Source organism: Cryptomeria japonica, chromosome 11 (genome assembly GCF_030272615.1).
Source record: "Cryptomeria japonica chromosome 11, Sugi_1.0, whole genome shotgun sequence".
NCBI classification, from domain to species: domain Eukaryota; kingdom Viridiplantae; phylum Streptophyta; class Pinopsida; order Cupressales; family Cupressaceae; genus Cryptomeria; species Cryptomeria japonica.
Genome location: NC_081415.1, coordinates 354,429,027 through 354,447,114, shown reverse-complemented (window position 1 = coordinate 354,447,114; position 18,088 = coordinate 354,429,027).

The window sequence follows — 18,088 nt, the reverse complement described above, 5'->3', positions numbered from 1 at the left end:
GGATTTATGACTCCAATGAAATCCAAACTCCACTTCATAAAGGGTTGTTCTACCTGAATAGGCCACAATGGCAGTGCTGCCAACCTCTCTTTTCCTACAAACATGGCACATTCTTTACACTTTCTAATCTAGGAATGTGCATCTCTAAACAAATTAGGCCAATAATAGCCTCCTTTCATAACTTATAGAGCTATAGCTCTTGCCGAAAAGTGTCATCATGTTGATCCTTCATGAAACTCATGCAATACCTTATCAACCTGATCAACATCTATGCACCTCAATAATACACCATAAAAAATATTTTATAAATAGAAAACCATTCAAGAGTACATAGGGAATGGACTGAAGTCTATAATACCTTCTTCTTGACTTACTCAATCCATGAGGACACTCACCAATCAGCAAGAAATGTGTCATTTCTTGTACCCAACTAATAGGAGGAAAAGGAAAAACTGCTTGTTCTTTATCTTGGAGGACCAAAACAACCTTCTCCTCATCCTCTTTACTAATGTTTGTGTGATCAACAAGCTTCTCACATAGTCCCTTACCTCTAACTAGCTTGGTGACCTTAATATCAACTTTAAATTCCATCACCTTAGTCACCCAACCAACCCTCTTATCATTTATGTCTTTGTTGAGCAAAAAATCTTTAACTAAGGGGTTAGAAATGGTGTAGGAGAACCCTTCCAAACTCTTTCTCTTTCTTTGTTTTGTTGGTGTTATGCTTCTTTAGAAGCCATTGTACATGAATAAGAGCCATGAGCTCATGTGTGCTAGACTAGGTCCTAGTTTTAGGTCCTTAGTGTTTTTGTTGTGATTTCTTGTGCAAGAGAGGTTGAGTGTACCTGGAATGTGTGTTAGGCCTTATTGGCATGTTGATGTCCTTAGGATAGCCCAAAATAGGCTTAGGAGTCATGAAAAGCAACAATGGCAAAGTTGCTCAAAAGATGCAAAAAGTTGCATGACAACTTTTCCACCCAAAATGGTCATAGACCCTTGTTGTGCATGGAGAGTCCTAATTTTGGCACACTGACCGAGGTATCGGTAGTATAAGTATTTGCAAACCCTAAATTAATGGGTTGGATGTCAGGCATTGTATGGCCCTAGCAAAAAGACCAGACTGAGACTGTAAAACAGTTACTAGTCAGTTTGAATGAAGCAACCAAGCAAGTTAATGGATTGAGATACGTCCAAAACTATGTGGAATGTCTTTCATGGTGTAAATAATTTCATTTCAATCAATTAGTTTATGTCTTTATTTTCAAATTGTGTGTGTTTGTAAATAGTTTGTAAATTGTCTTCTTACTGTCCAGTTTTGGACAGGATTGTGTAAATGACTGCATAACTCTATTCCCCATTGTGAAACCACCATGAAAACATGGGGAATGAGAGTGTAGACCTTGTACCATACTGTAAAACAAGCAGGGCCCTTGAAAATGTAGGGAGGCCATCAAGAGACCCAATCCTAGGTGAGACTGAATAGTGCCCAGCTAGGAGAGGTTAAGTTGTAGAGGTCTTGGAGAGCAAGGTTGGATAGAGGAAAGTACACCCTTTGGAGGAGGTGTAGAGGAGTGTTTGAAGCATCATTGGTGTGAAGGAGGAGCCTCCACCAATATAGACAAGGTGGCTAAAGCACAAAACACTCACTGTGACCCAGGCAGACCACAAAACCCTTAAAAACCCCAAAATTTGCCCAAGGCACTGTACGGCCACTTGGAGGCCCAAAACCTAGAAAATCCTTGATCCCTTGCCAATTGAATGGTAGTATATTTTAGGAGTTTGGGTTGTGTATGAATTGTTTGTGAGAGAAATCCCTAAAGGACCAGGTAGGAGGCCTAATTGGTCCTAATCCTTGTAGCCCTGTTTTGTAAGCAAAAACACAAAACAGTGAAATCCGTAGAAAGGATGAAGGTAGAAACTTCTTCGGGGCACATGGAGGGATGTAAAACATGGTTTAAGACCTGATTTAACCTTGATAAGACCTTGGAAGGTGTGGAACAAGCCTTAGCCCTTATTAGCCATAGTAAGGGATTTTGAGTCTCATGAGTAGATGAGACCCTAGGAGCAGCATAGCAACTCATTGGTGGGTGGATTGGGCAAGGTCAGGGGATTTCTCAAGCAAGGGAAGTCCTAAAGACCCTAGGGTGTGGGGAGAACACCAGGTGATCCAAGGAAAGGATCCAAGAGCATAGACTAGGCTAGTCTATCCCAAGCAGCAACCCATCATATTGGTATCAGAGCGAGTAAAAGACTTGTTGGACTGTGTATGTCTCTATATACTAGTGAATCAGTAGGGGAGAGAAGAATGGTTACTAATGCAGAGCTGGCTAGAGAAGTAGAAGAGCAGAAGGAGAAGAATAGACTCCTTGAAGAAGCTATGAGTGAGATAAGGGATAAACTATAGGAAGTGGTGGATTAGAGGACACAAGGACCTTGGGATGAAGACACCAAGGGTAAAGGCAAGAAGACTATAGACATAGATGACATTATCCCTGAACCAGATCCCTTATTCAATGAAGAACCTTTTGTGAAGGCTATTAAGGCCTTGAACACCAAAGCCTTTGAAGGATTGCCACATTTCAGTGGAAGAATGAACATTGACACTGTTATGGAATGGATTTAGGGCATGGAGAACCACTTTGAGTGTGAAGGAGTGACAGAGGCTCAAAATGTTAAAGCTCCCAAATCAAGATTAAGGGGAGCATCTTTGACATGGTGGAAGTACCTGCAAGAAGAAAGAGTTAGTATGGGAAAGCTACCTATTGTAAATTGGAGAGCTATGGTGAGTAAGATTAAGGAGAACTACTTACCAAAGGATTATGAAGTTCAACTTCATAAGAAGAGACAAGGATTGAAGAAGAAGGATCTTGATGTGACCTCCTACACAGAGGAGTTTCAAAAGTTATGGCTTAGATCCAAAGTCCAAGAAGATGAATCTATTAAGGTGGCTAGGTATCTAAGCGGCCTAAAGTGGAACATTCAAGAGGAGATAAGCCTATGGACTCCTACTACTATTCAAAAATGTCATCAGCTTGATTCCAAGGTAGAAGAGAGGAATAAGAGGAAAGGAGACTCCAATAATAGGGGTAGAGGCAGAGGTAGAGATCAAGTGAATCACCGAGGTGGTTACCAAAGCAAGGCATATGAGCCAAGGAACCAAGGAGAAACCAAGTTGACTGAGCATGGCAGTGAAGCCAATCTCAGAGGAGGACATTCTAGAGGAAGAGGTGCACAATGTGGTCCAAATAGGGGTAGAGGTACTAGCAGAGGTAACTCCTATTTTGCAACAATGAAGTGTTACAATTGTGATCAATTGGGACACCCGACATATAGATTCCCTAACAAGCCTACATCATCAAATAGTGGAAAGAGGGTTGCATATGCACATGAAGACTCTTCAAGCAGTAAGACACCTGAGGTGGACCATATTGAATCAAAGATTGGAGAAAATCTAATGTTTAATAGGGTCTTGATAAGACAGCCAGAGAAGAATGAACCCAAGCATAGGAGAGCATTGTTTAGGGTGAGGTGCAAGATTCTTGGTAAATTTTGCAGGGTGATAGTTGATTCAGGCTCAACTAACAATATCATATCAGAAGAGGTAGTTAAGAAGTTGAAACTCACAAGGATACCCCACACTAACCCATACAAGGTGACATGGTTGAATCATGAGCAGAGTGTGCTAGTCAATGAGCAGACTTGGGTAGAGTTTCTATTGGAGGATACAAGGATAAGATCCTTTGTGATGTGTTACCTATGGATGCATTTCACTTATTGCTAGGAAGACCCTGGAAATTTGATAAGAAGGTGATCTATGATGGAGAGGAGAAATCCATTTCCTTTAATAAGGACAGCAAGACCTTCAAGATTCAGTCTTTGACAGAGAATGAAGAGGGAACTTAAAGAACACCTAGTGTTTTATTGGCTACCGGTAAAGAGTTTTTAAACTTTCTACATGAGGAGGAGATAGTGAAGTGTGCCATCTTTGTGAAGCCAAAGGAGGGAGAAGACAAGTTGTAGGTAGAGATACCCAAGGAGGTGAAGCACATGTTGCAAGAGTATAAAGACATAGTGAGTGATGGAACACCTGCAACACTCCCACCAAGAAGGTCTATAAGTCATCAAATAGACTTTGTTCCCAGTGCATCCTTACCTAACAAGGTTGCATATAAGCTTACACTTGATTAGAATAAGGAGGTAGCAAGGCAAGTTTAGGAGTTATTGGAACAAGGACTGATTAAGAAGAGCATCAGCCCATGTGCAGTCCTGGCAGTGCTAGCATCAAAAAAAGGAGGTAAGTGGAGACTTTGCACTAACTCAAGAGCAATCAATAGGATTACCATAAGGTATAGGTTTCCTATTCCTAGAATAGAGGATCTAATGGACTGTTTAGGAGGGGCTATGTATTTCACCAAGCTAGACCTTAAAAGTGGTTATCACCAGATAAGAATTAAGGAGGGTGATGAGTGGAAGACTGCTTTTAAAACCATAGAAGGATTGTATGAATGGCTTGTGATGCCATTTGGACTCACCAATTCTCCGAGCACCTTCATGAGGTTGATGAATGAAGTGTTGAAGGATTTCATAGGGAGATTTGTGGTAGTGTACCTAGATGATATTCTCATCTATAGCAGAACCAAAGAGGAGCACCTTGAGCATTTGAATTTAGTCTTAGAGAGGTTGCATGAGGAGAAGCTATCCATCAACCTAGAGAAGTGTGACTTCTTGAAGCAAGAGCTGGTCTACTTAGGATTTGTGGTGTCTAAAGGAACCTTGAAGATGGATCCAAGCAAAGTGGAGGCAATCTTGAATTGGCCTGCACCCAAAATAGGGACTGAGGTTAGAAGTTTCCATGGATTAGCTCAATTCTATAGGAAGTTTATGAGGAACTTCAGTGGCATATGTGCACCAGTCCTTGACACTATCAAAGGAGGCCTTAAAACTAAGTTTAAATGGACTGAGTAGGCTAACAAAGCATTTCAATTGTTGAAACAGGAAGTAGCCACAAAACCTATCCTTCTCCTACCTATGTTTTATAAGCTATTCACTTTGGAGTGTGATGAAAGTGGAATTGCAATAAGTGGTGTGTTGAGTCAAGAGGGAAGACCTGTGGCATTTTATAGTGAGAAGATTAATGAAGCAAAGAAGAAGTACTCAGCCTATGACCTAGAGTTGTATGCATTAGTGCAGTCACTAAAGAAATGGAGGCATTACCTACTCCCAAAGGAATTTGTAGTGTTCACAGACAACCAGGCATTGAGTTACATTAACACTCAAGAGAAGCTAAGCAATAGACATCTGAAATGGATGGAATACCTCCAATCCTTCACCTTCACCATCAAGCATAAGAAGGGGTTGTTGGTATTTTGGTATGGTTTTGTCATTGATGTCAACACCTACTGAATACACCTACTTTGGAGATCCAACAACATTCACCGGCAAGCAGTAATCTGTGCAAAAATTACTGGTATATGATTCACCAACAGGATATATTGTTCACCGGTACCTAGAATGACATGGAAGACACTTGGTAATGTTGAAGACATCATGTGGACACTTTATTTTGAAGAAATAATCATTGGTATATTCATTTTTGCATATTTGCTTTCATCGGCAAATAGGTCCAGGTTATCTAGGGTTACACCGGTAGGTTTATCTTTTCCAGATCAGCATGGCACACTATGGAGATGATTTATTATTGTTGTAAATGCATTAAGCCGACATGTTTAAATTAGTTATTGCATCGGATATTATATTATTTGTAAAATATTTTTATTGTAATATCTTGTAGAGCCGACCTACTAAAATTGGTCTTAGGGTATGGTATAAATGTAAGATCTTATTTGTAAGATCAAGTGTGGAATACGAAAAAGAATTGTGTGAAGGTATATGTGAGATCAAGCAGAGGTATACACGAAGACATCATTTGAAGGTGAAGTTAGGTTTTTGTAGAAGCATATCAGCATTACACCGGTACTGAATCCAACATATGAAGATGCTATTTTGTGCAGTACATTCTTATTGGATTTAACCATCCAACTGTAGTCAGTGTGACTCCCATTTGTGATTGAGCAATGAGCTCTAGGCTGTTGGCCTTTCTGCATGTTTAGACCCCTCTTGTACACTTACTATCTGCAGTAGTATCCTCTGATTGTGGGTAAGGTTTCCCACCATGGTTTTTCCCCTTATAGGGTTTCCATGTACAAATATTGGTGTCATGTGTTGTGGATGACTTTACATTTATATTTCATGCATTAATCCTTACCGGTATAGCAATTTACTGTTAACACTGTCTACCGGCATACTTAACTAGTTTACCGGTATTAAGCATTAAGTTGGTTAATAAGTTTTTGGTTTGAATTTATTAGACAACTAATTCACCCCCCCCCCCCCCCCTCTCAGTTGTCTCTGGGACCTAACAATTGGTATCAGAGCTTAGTCCTCTTTTTGCAGAAGTTTAACAACTTGAGGAGATTCAATGTCTACTAATTATTTTAGGAAGGATAGTCCTAAACTTGATGGAACCAACTATGGGATATGGAAGATCAGAATGGAGACACATCTGAACTACATCGGTAAAGACATCTGGGAAGTTATTAAGAATGGTTATACTACTGTTGCAGCTTGTCAGACTGCTCCAACCACCTTAGCCAAAGATGAAGAAAATGATTGCAAAGCAAGAGAAGCACTTTTGAGCACATTATCAGATCAACAAATCATGGGATTATCAGATAGGTCTACTACTAAAGCTATTTGGGATCATTTGGAAACATTGAATGAAGGAGATTCCATAGTAAAAATTGCAAAACTTGAAAGCTTCCGAGTCAGGTATGAACATCTGAAAAATGGAAGAAGATGAAAGGATTTCTGCTTTCATGGAAAGAGTAAATGAAATTGTTTTGGGTATCAAATGTTGTGGAGGAACCTTGAGTGAGGATGAAATTGTTTCAAAAATATTAAGAGGCTTGGCACCGGCATATAAAATGAAAGTTACTGCTATAAATGAGTTAAGAACAATGCCTAATACATCAGTAACTAGGGATACATTGATTGGAAAACTTTCAGCTTTTGAAATTGAGGAATTTGCTCCTATTGCTACTATAAAGACTGATTTGGCCTTTAAAGCATCAACATCATCTACTCCATCATTTGACAAATCAGATTGGAGAGCCTTTTATGCAAGAGAACTTGAAGAAACCAGAAAGGAGAATGAAGAGCTTGAAGAACTTGAAGCACTATTTTCAAGGAAAATGCCAAAAGGTCCAATTGGAATTAAGTATGAAGGTAAGGCACCCTTTAAATGTTTTAACTAAAATAAGATTGGTCATATGGCTTCAAGATGCCTTGATAGACATGCTAGACTAAGAGAAGAAGCTAGAAGAACATACAAGCCTAATCCTGAATATCAAAGATACAGATTTAAGAAGAACAAAGATAAATCTTGTTACATTGCTGATGAAGGTGTGACTGATGATTCTGATGAGGATCCAACAGACAATGGATGGTTTTTTGTTGCTATAATAGAAGATTAATCGGCACCTATTGCTCAACCGGTAGAACAAGCCCTAGCAGCTAAAGTTGAATCAAAGGATGAATGGATTATTGACTCAGGATGCTCACATCATATGACTGGAGAAAAAGGTAAATTCTTAAACTTTCAAGAATACAATGGAGGTTTAGTAAGATTTGGAGATGACAAAGCCTATTCAATCAAAGGTAAGGGTTCAATATCTCTTGATGGTAAACATAACATTGACAATGTCTACTATGTTGAAGGATTAAAGCATAATCTTTTAATTGTTGGTCAATTAGTTGAGAAAGGTTTTCAGTTACAATTTAAAAATGGAAAATGCAAAATCATGAATAGAACTAGTTTGGAAATTGCAACTGGTAATCAGACTAGAGGTAATATCTTTCATTTGAATAACAGTGAAAAGGCATGCTTAATTGCACATATAGATGAAAGTTGGTTATGGCACAAGAGACTATGTCATGTAAATTTTGATTGCATGGTAAAAATCAGTACTTCTAAGGCAGTTAGAGATCTACCTAGAATTGTGAAACCTCATAATACAATTTGTAAGGAATGTCAATTTGGAAAACAAGTTAGAGCTAGTTTCAAAAGTATTCCAGAAAAATCCAATAATGCTCTTGATTTAATTCACACTAATTTATGTGGTCCAGTTAGAACTAAAAGCTTACAAGGTGATAGATATTTCATGCTAATTATTGATGATTATTCTAGAATGTGTTGGGTTACTTTTCTCAGAGAAAAATCAGAAGCACTTGGGAAGTTCAAACTATTCAAAGCAATGGTTGAAAATGAAACCAGTAAGAAAATTAAATGTTTAAGATCAGATCAAGGAGGAGAATTCACATCTAAGGACTCTAATACATTCTGTGAAGTGAATGGAATCAAAAGATAGTTATCAGCACCTCGGACACCACAGATAAATGGAGTTGTTGAAAGGAAAAATAGAACTATCTTGGATGCAACAAGAAGTATGTTATTAGAAGCAAATCTACCACATATGTACTAGAGAGAGGCAGTAAGAACTGCTATCTATACATTCAACAAAATTCACATCAAAGGTGAAACTGGTAAGACCCCTCATGAACTATGGTTTGGTAATATTCCTGCTCTTAAGTATTTTAGAATTTTTGGAAGTAAATGTTATATTAGAAGAGATGAGTATATTGGAAAATTTGATCCTAGAAGTGATGAAGGAATATTTCTTGGTTATTCATCTAAAAGAAAGGCATATAGATGTTTTAATAAAGATTGCAGAAAATTGTTGAGAGTACAAATGTAAAGATTGATGAACAATTTAGAGGAACTTCAAGGTATATAGACTCTAAACCGGCAACAGAAGTTATGACAAATGAACCTACACTAAATCCACCGATACAGAATGAAGATATAGTTACCCCGGTATCATCAGAGGATTCCACAGTAATTGAAGAACAACAACAAACTAAGACACCCCGGTGTGTAAGATTGAATCATTCTGAAGATCAGATAATTGGAAACAAATTTAAAGGAGTTATGACAAGAGGAAGATTGGCAAATGAAGAGGTATGTCTTATTTCTCAAATTGAACCATCATCTATCAATGAGGCATGCAAAGATAAATTTTGGATTAAAGCTATGGAAGAAGAATTAGGACAAACTGAGAAGAATAATACTTGGACATTAGTTCCCTGGCCTAAAGATAAAAATGTAATTGGAACCAAATGGGTATTTAGAAACAAACTTAATGAAGATGGAAAGGTTGTCAGAAATAAAGCAAGACTAGTGTGTAAGGGATATTCTTAGAAAGAAGGAGTTGATTACAATGAAACCTTTGCACCAGTAGCCAGAATTGAGGCAGTTAGATTATTCTTGGCTTTTGCAGCTCACAAGGATTACATAGTTTATGAAATGGATATTAAATGTGCATTATTGAATGGAGATCTTGAAGAGGAAGTTTATATTGAACAACCTGATGGATTTTCTTTGACAGATGACAATGATATGGTTTGCAGGTTAAGAAAAGCTCTGTATGGATTGAAACAAGCCCCAAGAGCTTGGTATGCAAGATTGGATAAGTATCTTTTAAAGATTGGTTTTACTAAAGGAAATGCAGATAGCAATTTATATTACAAAGTAACTAATAATGACATCTTGATTATTGAAGTATTTATTGATGATATAATCTTTGGAGGAGAAGATGGATTATGTAAAGAATTTTCTCTTGAAATGCAGCAAGAATTTGAAATGTCTATGATTGGAGAAATAAAAATTCTTTTTAGGATTGCAGATTTCACAGACTGATAAAGGTATATTTTTGAGTCAATCTAAGTACTTGAAAGAACTACTTAAGAAATTTGGGATGGAGAACTCTAAACCAGTAAGCACACCTATGACTACAAATGACAAATTATCTCAGAAGGATGAATCTACACCTGTTAATCCAACTAGATACAAATCTATGATAGGAGGTTTACTATATTTGACACAAACCAGGCTTGATATTATGAATGCAGTATGTATTATTTCTAGATTTCAGAGTAATCCTAGGGAAAATCATGAATCAGCAGTGAAAAGAATTTTTCGGTACTTACAAGGCACATCAAATATTGGATTATGGTATCCTAAAGATGAAAATTTTGATCTATGTGCATACACAGATGCAAATTAGGCAGGAGACGTGGATGATAGAAAAAGTACCACTGGAGGAGCATTCTTTCTTTGAAAGAGATTAGTTTCTTGGTTTAGTAAGAAATAGAGTTGTACATCTTTATCAATAGCAGAATCAAAATATGTTGCAGCAGCAACAAACTGTACACAGGTACTTTGGCTTAAGCAAATGTTGAAAGACATAAAGGTAAAATGCAAGGAACCTATTACTATATACTATGATAACACTGTAGCAATTGATATATCTAAAAATATGGTATTACATTCTAAAACAAAACATGTTTCTATCAAACTGAATTTTCTAAGGGAAAAAGTTGAAGAAAAAGAGATAAAACTGGTTTATGTGAATACTAAAGAACAACTTGCAAATATTTTCACAAAACCTTTGCCTAAGGAGACTTTTGAGTATCTCAGAAATTAGCTTGGAGTCATACCACCACTGGTAGAGACTTAGACAGTTGATGGTTGTCATCAACCAGCAGAATTAAATGGACAAATCTTTTATTCTGGTATTTGATGAGGAAGCTACTTCAAAGGGGGAGTAGTTGGTATATTGAATTGCTTGGTATTTTGTGACTTTGGCATTTGATGTCAAAGGGGGAGAGATATCTATGGAAAAACACATTATCTTTTTGGTGAAAGATTTCAAGGGAGAGATTTTGAAAATCACATTTAAGGAGAAATTGGTATTGTTACTTCCAAGGGGAGAAATGGAGATTGTTGTTTTTGTATTTGGCATTTCTGTTTTTGCACTTTGATGGTTTTTCCATCTTGTGTTGCCATCAATGCCAAAGGGGAAGATTGTTGGTATTTTGGTATAGTTTTGTCATTGATGTCAACACCTACTGAATACACCTAATTTGGAGATCTAGCAACATTCACCGGCAAGCAGTAATCTGTGCAACAGTTATTGGTATATGATTCACCGGTAGGATATATTGTTCACCAGTACCTGGAATGACATGGAAGACACTTGGTAATGTTGAAGACATCATGTGGACACTTTATTTTGAAGAAATAATCATTGGTATATTCATATTTGCATATTTGCTTTCACCAGCAAATACGTCCAGGTTATCTAGGGTTACACCGGTAGGTTTATCTTTTCCAGATCAGCATAGCATGCTATGGAGATGATTTATTATTGTTGTAAATGCATTAAGACGACATGCTTAAATCAGTTATTGCATCGGATATTATATTATTTGTAAAATATTTTTACTGTAATATCTTGTAGAGCTGACCTACTAAAATTGGTCCTAGGGTATGGTATAAATGTAAGATCTTATTTGTAAGATCAAGTGTGGAATGCGAAAAAGAATTGTGTGAAGGTATATGCAAGATCAAGTAGAGGTATACATGAAGACATCATTTGAAGGTGAAGTTAGGTTTTTGTAGAAGCATATCAACATTACACCGGTACTGAATCCAACATATGAAGATGCTATTTTGTGTAGTACATTCTTATTGGATTTAACCATCCAACTATAGTCAGTGTGACTCCTATTTGTGATTGAGCAGTGAGCTCTAGGCTGTTGACCTTTCTACATGTACAGACCCCTCTTGTACACTTACTATCTACAGTAGTATCATTTGATTGTGGGTAAGGTTTTCCACCGTGGTTTTTCCCCTTACAGGGTTTCCACGTACAAATATTGGTGTCATGTGTTGTGGATGACTTTACATTTATATTTCATGCATTAATCCTTACCGGTATAGCAAATTACTGTTAACACTGTCTACCGGCATACTTAACTGGTTTACTGGTATTAAGCATTAAGTTGGTTAATAAGTTTTTGGTTTGAATTTATTAGACAACTGATTCACCCCCCCCTCTCAGTTGTCTCCGGGACCTAACAGGGGCAACTTAATAAGGTGGCAGATGCCTTAAGCAGGAAGTTGTTGACAGTTCAAGAACTACAGTTGCAGAGCATAGGCATAGAAGGTTTCAAAGACCTCTATGAAGGAGATGAAGACTTCTCATCAACTTACAAGGTTTGTAAAGAGTTTGAGAACCATTTCCATGGTGAGTATGCAGATTACACTCTCCAAAATGGTCTCTTGTTCAAGGGTAACCAGTTGTGTGTACCTAGAGGATCCATGAGGGAGAACCTCATCCAAGAAAAACATAATGGTAGTTTAAGTGGACACTTTGGAGTCAACAAAACCTTGGATTTAGTACAGAGGTACTACTATTGGCCAAAGTTGCCAAGAGATGTAAAGAGGTATGTAGAGCAATGTGGACTGTGTCAAAGAGCAAAAGGAGGATCAAGCAATGTTGGTCTTTATCAACCATTACTGGTCCCTAACAGACCTTGGGAATGTATAAACATGGACTTTGTAGTAGGACTTCCCAACACTAAAATAGGTATGGACAACATCTATGTAGTATTAGATAGATTTTCCAAGATGAGTCATTTCATTCCATGTAAGACTACACATGATGCTAGCTATGTTGCACATCTCTTCTTCAAAGAGATTTTTAGGATTCATGGACTCCCTTTAAGCATTGTTTCAGATACGGACATCAAGTTCATGGGTCATTGTTGGCAAACTTTATGGAAGAGACTAGGAACTAACTTGTCATTTAGCTCAGCTTACCATCCACAAACAGATGGTCAAACTGAAGTCATCAATAGGGTGTTAGGCAATTTGTTGAGGTGTCTAACTAAGGAATATTGTCAGACATGGGACCTAATTATTCCTCAAGTAGAGTATTCTTATAATGACAGTGTGAATAGGACCACTGGTAGAAGCCCTTTTGAGGTTGTGTATGACAAACATCCAAGGGGAGTATGTGAGTTGAGAGACCTTAGTACTTTGAAGATGAAGAGCGGTCAAGTAGAGGACTTCACTCAAACCATCAAGGAAGTTCAAGAGCAAGTTAAGAAGGCCATCCTTGAATCCACTCAAAAACTAAAGGCCAAAGTGGATGAGAGAAGGAGAGAAGTTCAGTTCAAGGTGGGTGGCTATGTGATGGTACATTTGAGCAAAGCCAGGATGCAAAGTGGTAAGCCTACCAAATTGCAGATGAAGAGAGTAGGACCTTGTCAAATTCTGGAAAAATATGGTGAGAATGCCTATAAGGTTGATTTACCTTCAGACTTAGTCATTTCACCAGTCTTTAATGTTGCTGATCTGGTAATGTACAAGGGAGAGATAGCAGAGCAGACTGAGAACCAAGCCAAGGTACTGTAGGACCTTGATGTTAATGTCTTACCACAGGTGAAGAAGCCTATAGTAGAGGAGATCTTGGAATCAAGAGTGAAGAATTCTAATAGATACCAAATCTACATGGAACACTTGGTGAAGTGGGCAAGACAGCCTGAGTTGGAAGCAACTTGGGTGGAGGAGAGCAGGTTCAGGACACTTGGAATAGACCCGGCTCTCATCTCTTCTTATATTTCTTAGTTGTGTGTAGAGGGGGAGTATGGTGCAGGAGAAACCTTCCAAAATCTCTCTCTTTCTTTGTTTTGTTGGTGTTATGCTTCTTTAGAAGCCATTGTACATGAATAAGAGCCATGAGCTCATGTGTGCTAGACTAGCTCCTAGTTTTAGGTCCTTAGTGTTTTTGTTGTGATTTCTTGTGCAGGAGAGGTTGAGTGTGCTTGGAATGTGTGTTAGGCCTTATTGGCATGTTAATATCCTTAGGATAGCCCAAAATAGGCTTAGAAGTCATGAAAAGCAATAATGGCAAAGTTGCTCAAAAGATGAAAAAAGTTGCATGACAACTTTTAAAAGTTGTCAAGCAACTTTTCAACCCAAAATGGTCATAGACCCTTGTTGTGTGTGGAGAGCCCTAATTTTGGCACACCAACCAAGGTATGGGTAGTATAAGTATTTGCAAACCCTAAATTAATGGGATGGTTGTCAGACATTGTACGGCCCTAGCAAAAAGACCAGACTGAGACTATAAAATGGCTACCAGTCAATTTGAATGAAGCAACCAAGCAAGTTAATGGATTGAGATACGTCCAAAACTATGTGGAATTTCTTTCATGGTGTAAATACTTTCATTTCAAGCAATTAGTTTAGGTGTTTATTTGCAGATTGTGTGTGTTTGTAAATAGTTTGTAAATTGTCTTCTTACTGTCCAGTTTTGGACAGGATTGTGTAAATGACTGCGTAACTCCATTCCCCATGGTGGAACCACCATGAAACCATTGGGAATGAGAGTTTAGACCTTGTACCATACTGAAAAACAAGCAGGGCCCTTGAAAATGTAGGGAGGCCATCAAGAGACCCAATCCTAGGTGAGACTGAACAGTGCCCAGCTAGGAGAGGTTAAGTTGCAGAGGTCTTGGAGAGCAAGGTTGGATAGAGGAAAGTACACCCTTTGGAGGAGGTGTAGAGGAGTTTTTGAAGCATCATTGGTGTGAATGAGGAGCCTCCACCAATCCAGACAAGGTGGCTAAAGCACAAAACACTCACTATGACCCAGGCAGACCACAAAACCCTTAAAAACCCAAAAATTTGCCCAAGGCACTGTACGACCACTTGGAGGCCCAAAACTGAGAAAATCCTTGAGCCCTTGCGAATTGAATGGTAGTCTACTTTGGGATTTTGGGTTGTGTATGCATCATTTGTGAGAGAAATCCCTAAAGGACCGGGTAGGAGGCCTAATTGGTCCTAATCCTTGTAGCCCTATTTTGTAAGCAAAAACACAAAACAGTGAAATTGGTAGAAAGGTTGAAGGTAGCTGATAGTTTTGATACTTAATATAAGTATAGATCCAATAGCCAACAAGATGAGAGGGGGGGGGTGAATCATACAAACTTAATCATCAATAAAAACATCAGATTCAACCTCAATAACATATATATCAATCATATAACCAAAACAGTCAAACATGCAAACTCAAGAGCATATGAACAATATAAACCTCATAACACTAGATTTAACATGGAAACCCAAATAGGGAAAAACCATTGTGGGATTTCGGACCCATTAAGAAATATACTCTTCTAGAGTATGCTTGGTTAAAAGAAAATCCTATTAAAGATTACAAACACATTGCTAGATGTGACCCGATTAAGGGATTTCCCTCAGATCTGTTAGGATCTTCACTTTGTTAGAAGTGACCTTGTCAAAGGATTTCAAACACTCAATCAGAATGTCACCTTGCCAGAGGATTTACATACAAGACTATTAAGTCCACTCGGTTAAGAGATTTTCTGTCACTTTCACAAAATAATAGTAATAAAATCTATCTGCAACTTCACATCTAAAATGCTAAAGCAGATTCCTATTTGTTCAATACAATCTAGACATAGAACTAATCTTGTCTATCTGCTAGGCTTCTATACTCTGTTATTCTAACAGGTCTTCAAGCTTATGTGCTCGGTAATCACTATGTAGCATCCCTGTGCATACACTTGCCCACATGCATTGTTTATCAATAGTTTCCTATTTATAAACAATTAGGTAACAACTTAATCTCCTTGATCACATTTCCCATGATCAATCATAGCCATCAGACCTTCAATCTTGTCCAGGTTCAATGCATCTTTCGATCTGAAAATTTTTTACCCCACCTTGGAACTTGCATAATAGTCTTGGAACTTGTGCCAGGGTATTGCAGTTCAATTTGAGCTGTAGATCTTCATGCTGACTTTCCATTGCCTTTGATTCATTAACAAACTTCTTCCACGGCTTACCAATCATTGATCCGCTCCAGCTCATCAGCTTCTTTCATTAAATACCGCATGTAAACATTTAATGCATTTTGTTATAGCTCGGTTACAACTCGGTAACAACTCGGTGAATACTAAACTTCACTCGGTAGACATTCTGCCTTCATTAACCGATAGTGATAACCTTAGGGTTTACTGACTATGTTCCTTGCTTGATAACATAGGATAGTATTAACCTTTACATTTTACAACATATGTATCATGTTAAAACAATCTAAAACATCATGATCTCATCATTGTCTGACTCGGTAGTAGTTTCCCATTGAATAACTTATTCATTCCTTTATTCATCATATTCTTTCCTGTGTCTTTTACCGACTTCTTTATAATCTTCATATCATACTTCTCAAGATATGGCAACATCATACTGAATTAGAAAATCAATTTCTTGACATCAATGACAAAATAATAATATCAAGATAATAAAACATCTTTAATCAGTTATATCCATAATCATCAACAACCTTCTCAATATCCTTATTGAAATGCCAACAATCTTTCATTGTCTATTATAATGCAATATTGCCAACAATCTCCCCCTTTAGCATTGATGGAAAAAGCAATTGATTTGACCTTAATAGATTTGGATTGTTGTGTGATTCTGAAATGCTGAAATGCTCTCCCCCATACATTAGACTTCTCCTATTTTCTCAGTCTTCTTTCCAATCTATAGTCTGCTCTTCTCCCCTTTCATAGGTATTCTCCCCCTTTGACTATAATGCCAAAAAGAAAAGAACTAAAACATAATTTGTTTCTGTAAGAAGTTATTTCCAGCTGTTGTGTATCAACTAAGTCTCGGTCAGAGCATTTGTCTTCAATTCCTGTTCCTTGTAATATTCTCTATATTATTTCTAGTAGTAATTACAGTAAACTTTTAGAAAACATCCTAAAGTGTATAAATCCAGCATCAACTCCCAAAAGATATTCAATAGAGTCATCAGATTGATGCTTTCACCAAACTCGGTCAGTGAGTAGAAGATAGGGGTAGGATCCCTAACTTACTTCTGAGATATTCAAAAGTGTCCCTTGGTAGTGGCTTGGTGAAGATATCTTCTATTTGCTCCTTTGTGCTAACATATTCCAACACCACTTTCTTCTCTTGAGCTTCTTCTCTAAGATAATGATATTTGATAGATATGTACTTTATCTTAGAGTGCATAACATGATTTTTTGAAATATTAATGGCACTAGTATTGTCACAAAATATAGTTATTGGCTCGGTAACTTTCTCATTTATACCTTCCAACAGTTGTTTGATCCATGCAATGTTGGTACAATTCAATGTTGTAGCAACGTATTCAGCTTTTGCTGTTGACTGTGAAACACATCCTTGTTTCTTGCTAAGCCAACTCACTAGTCTTTCTCCTAAAAAGTTAGCTCCACCACTTGTGCTTTTTCTATCATCAATGTTTCTTGCCCAATCAACATTAGTATAAACTTGTAAATCAAATCATTTCCTTTCTGATATACTAAGCCATAATCCTCTATGCCTTTCAAGTATCTAAAAATTCTTTTGATTGCTGTCATGTGTGTTTCCTTAGGACCTACAAAGAATCTTGCAACTATACCTACTGTATGTGCTATGTCTGGTATGCTGTGAACAACATATTGTAGCTTTCCAATCATGGATCGGTAGAGTGTCTCATCAATAGATGCAGATTCATCATTCTTTGATAATTTATAGTTGGTAGTCATAGGAGTACTTACTGGTTTTGAATCATCCATTCCAAATTTCTTCAAGATTTCATTTATGTATTTGGATTGAGTATTGAAAATCTCATTTTTCATTTGCAGTATCTATAAACCTATAAAATACTTTATCTCACCAATTAATGACATCTCAAATTCTTTGCTCATTTCATTTCCAAAGTTCTTGTATAAAGAGTCATTTCCACAAAATATAATATCATCAACAAATATGGTTGAGATCAGTATTCCATTTTCATCATTCTTCATGTACATGTTGTTGTTCTCACTTGTCCTTATAAAACCAATCTTAATCAAATAAGAGTGCAATCTTTCATACCATGCTCTTGGTGCTTGTTTCAAACCATATAAAGCTTTGTTCAACTTACATACCTGATCTTTATTATTGTCTTCAACAAATCCTTCAAGTTGTTCAATGAAAACTTCTTCTAATATTCCATTCAGAAATGCAGATTTGACATCCATTTGATATATCTTGAAGTTCTTGAAAGCAGCATATGCCAACAAT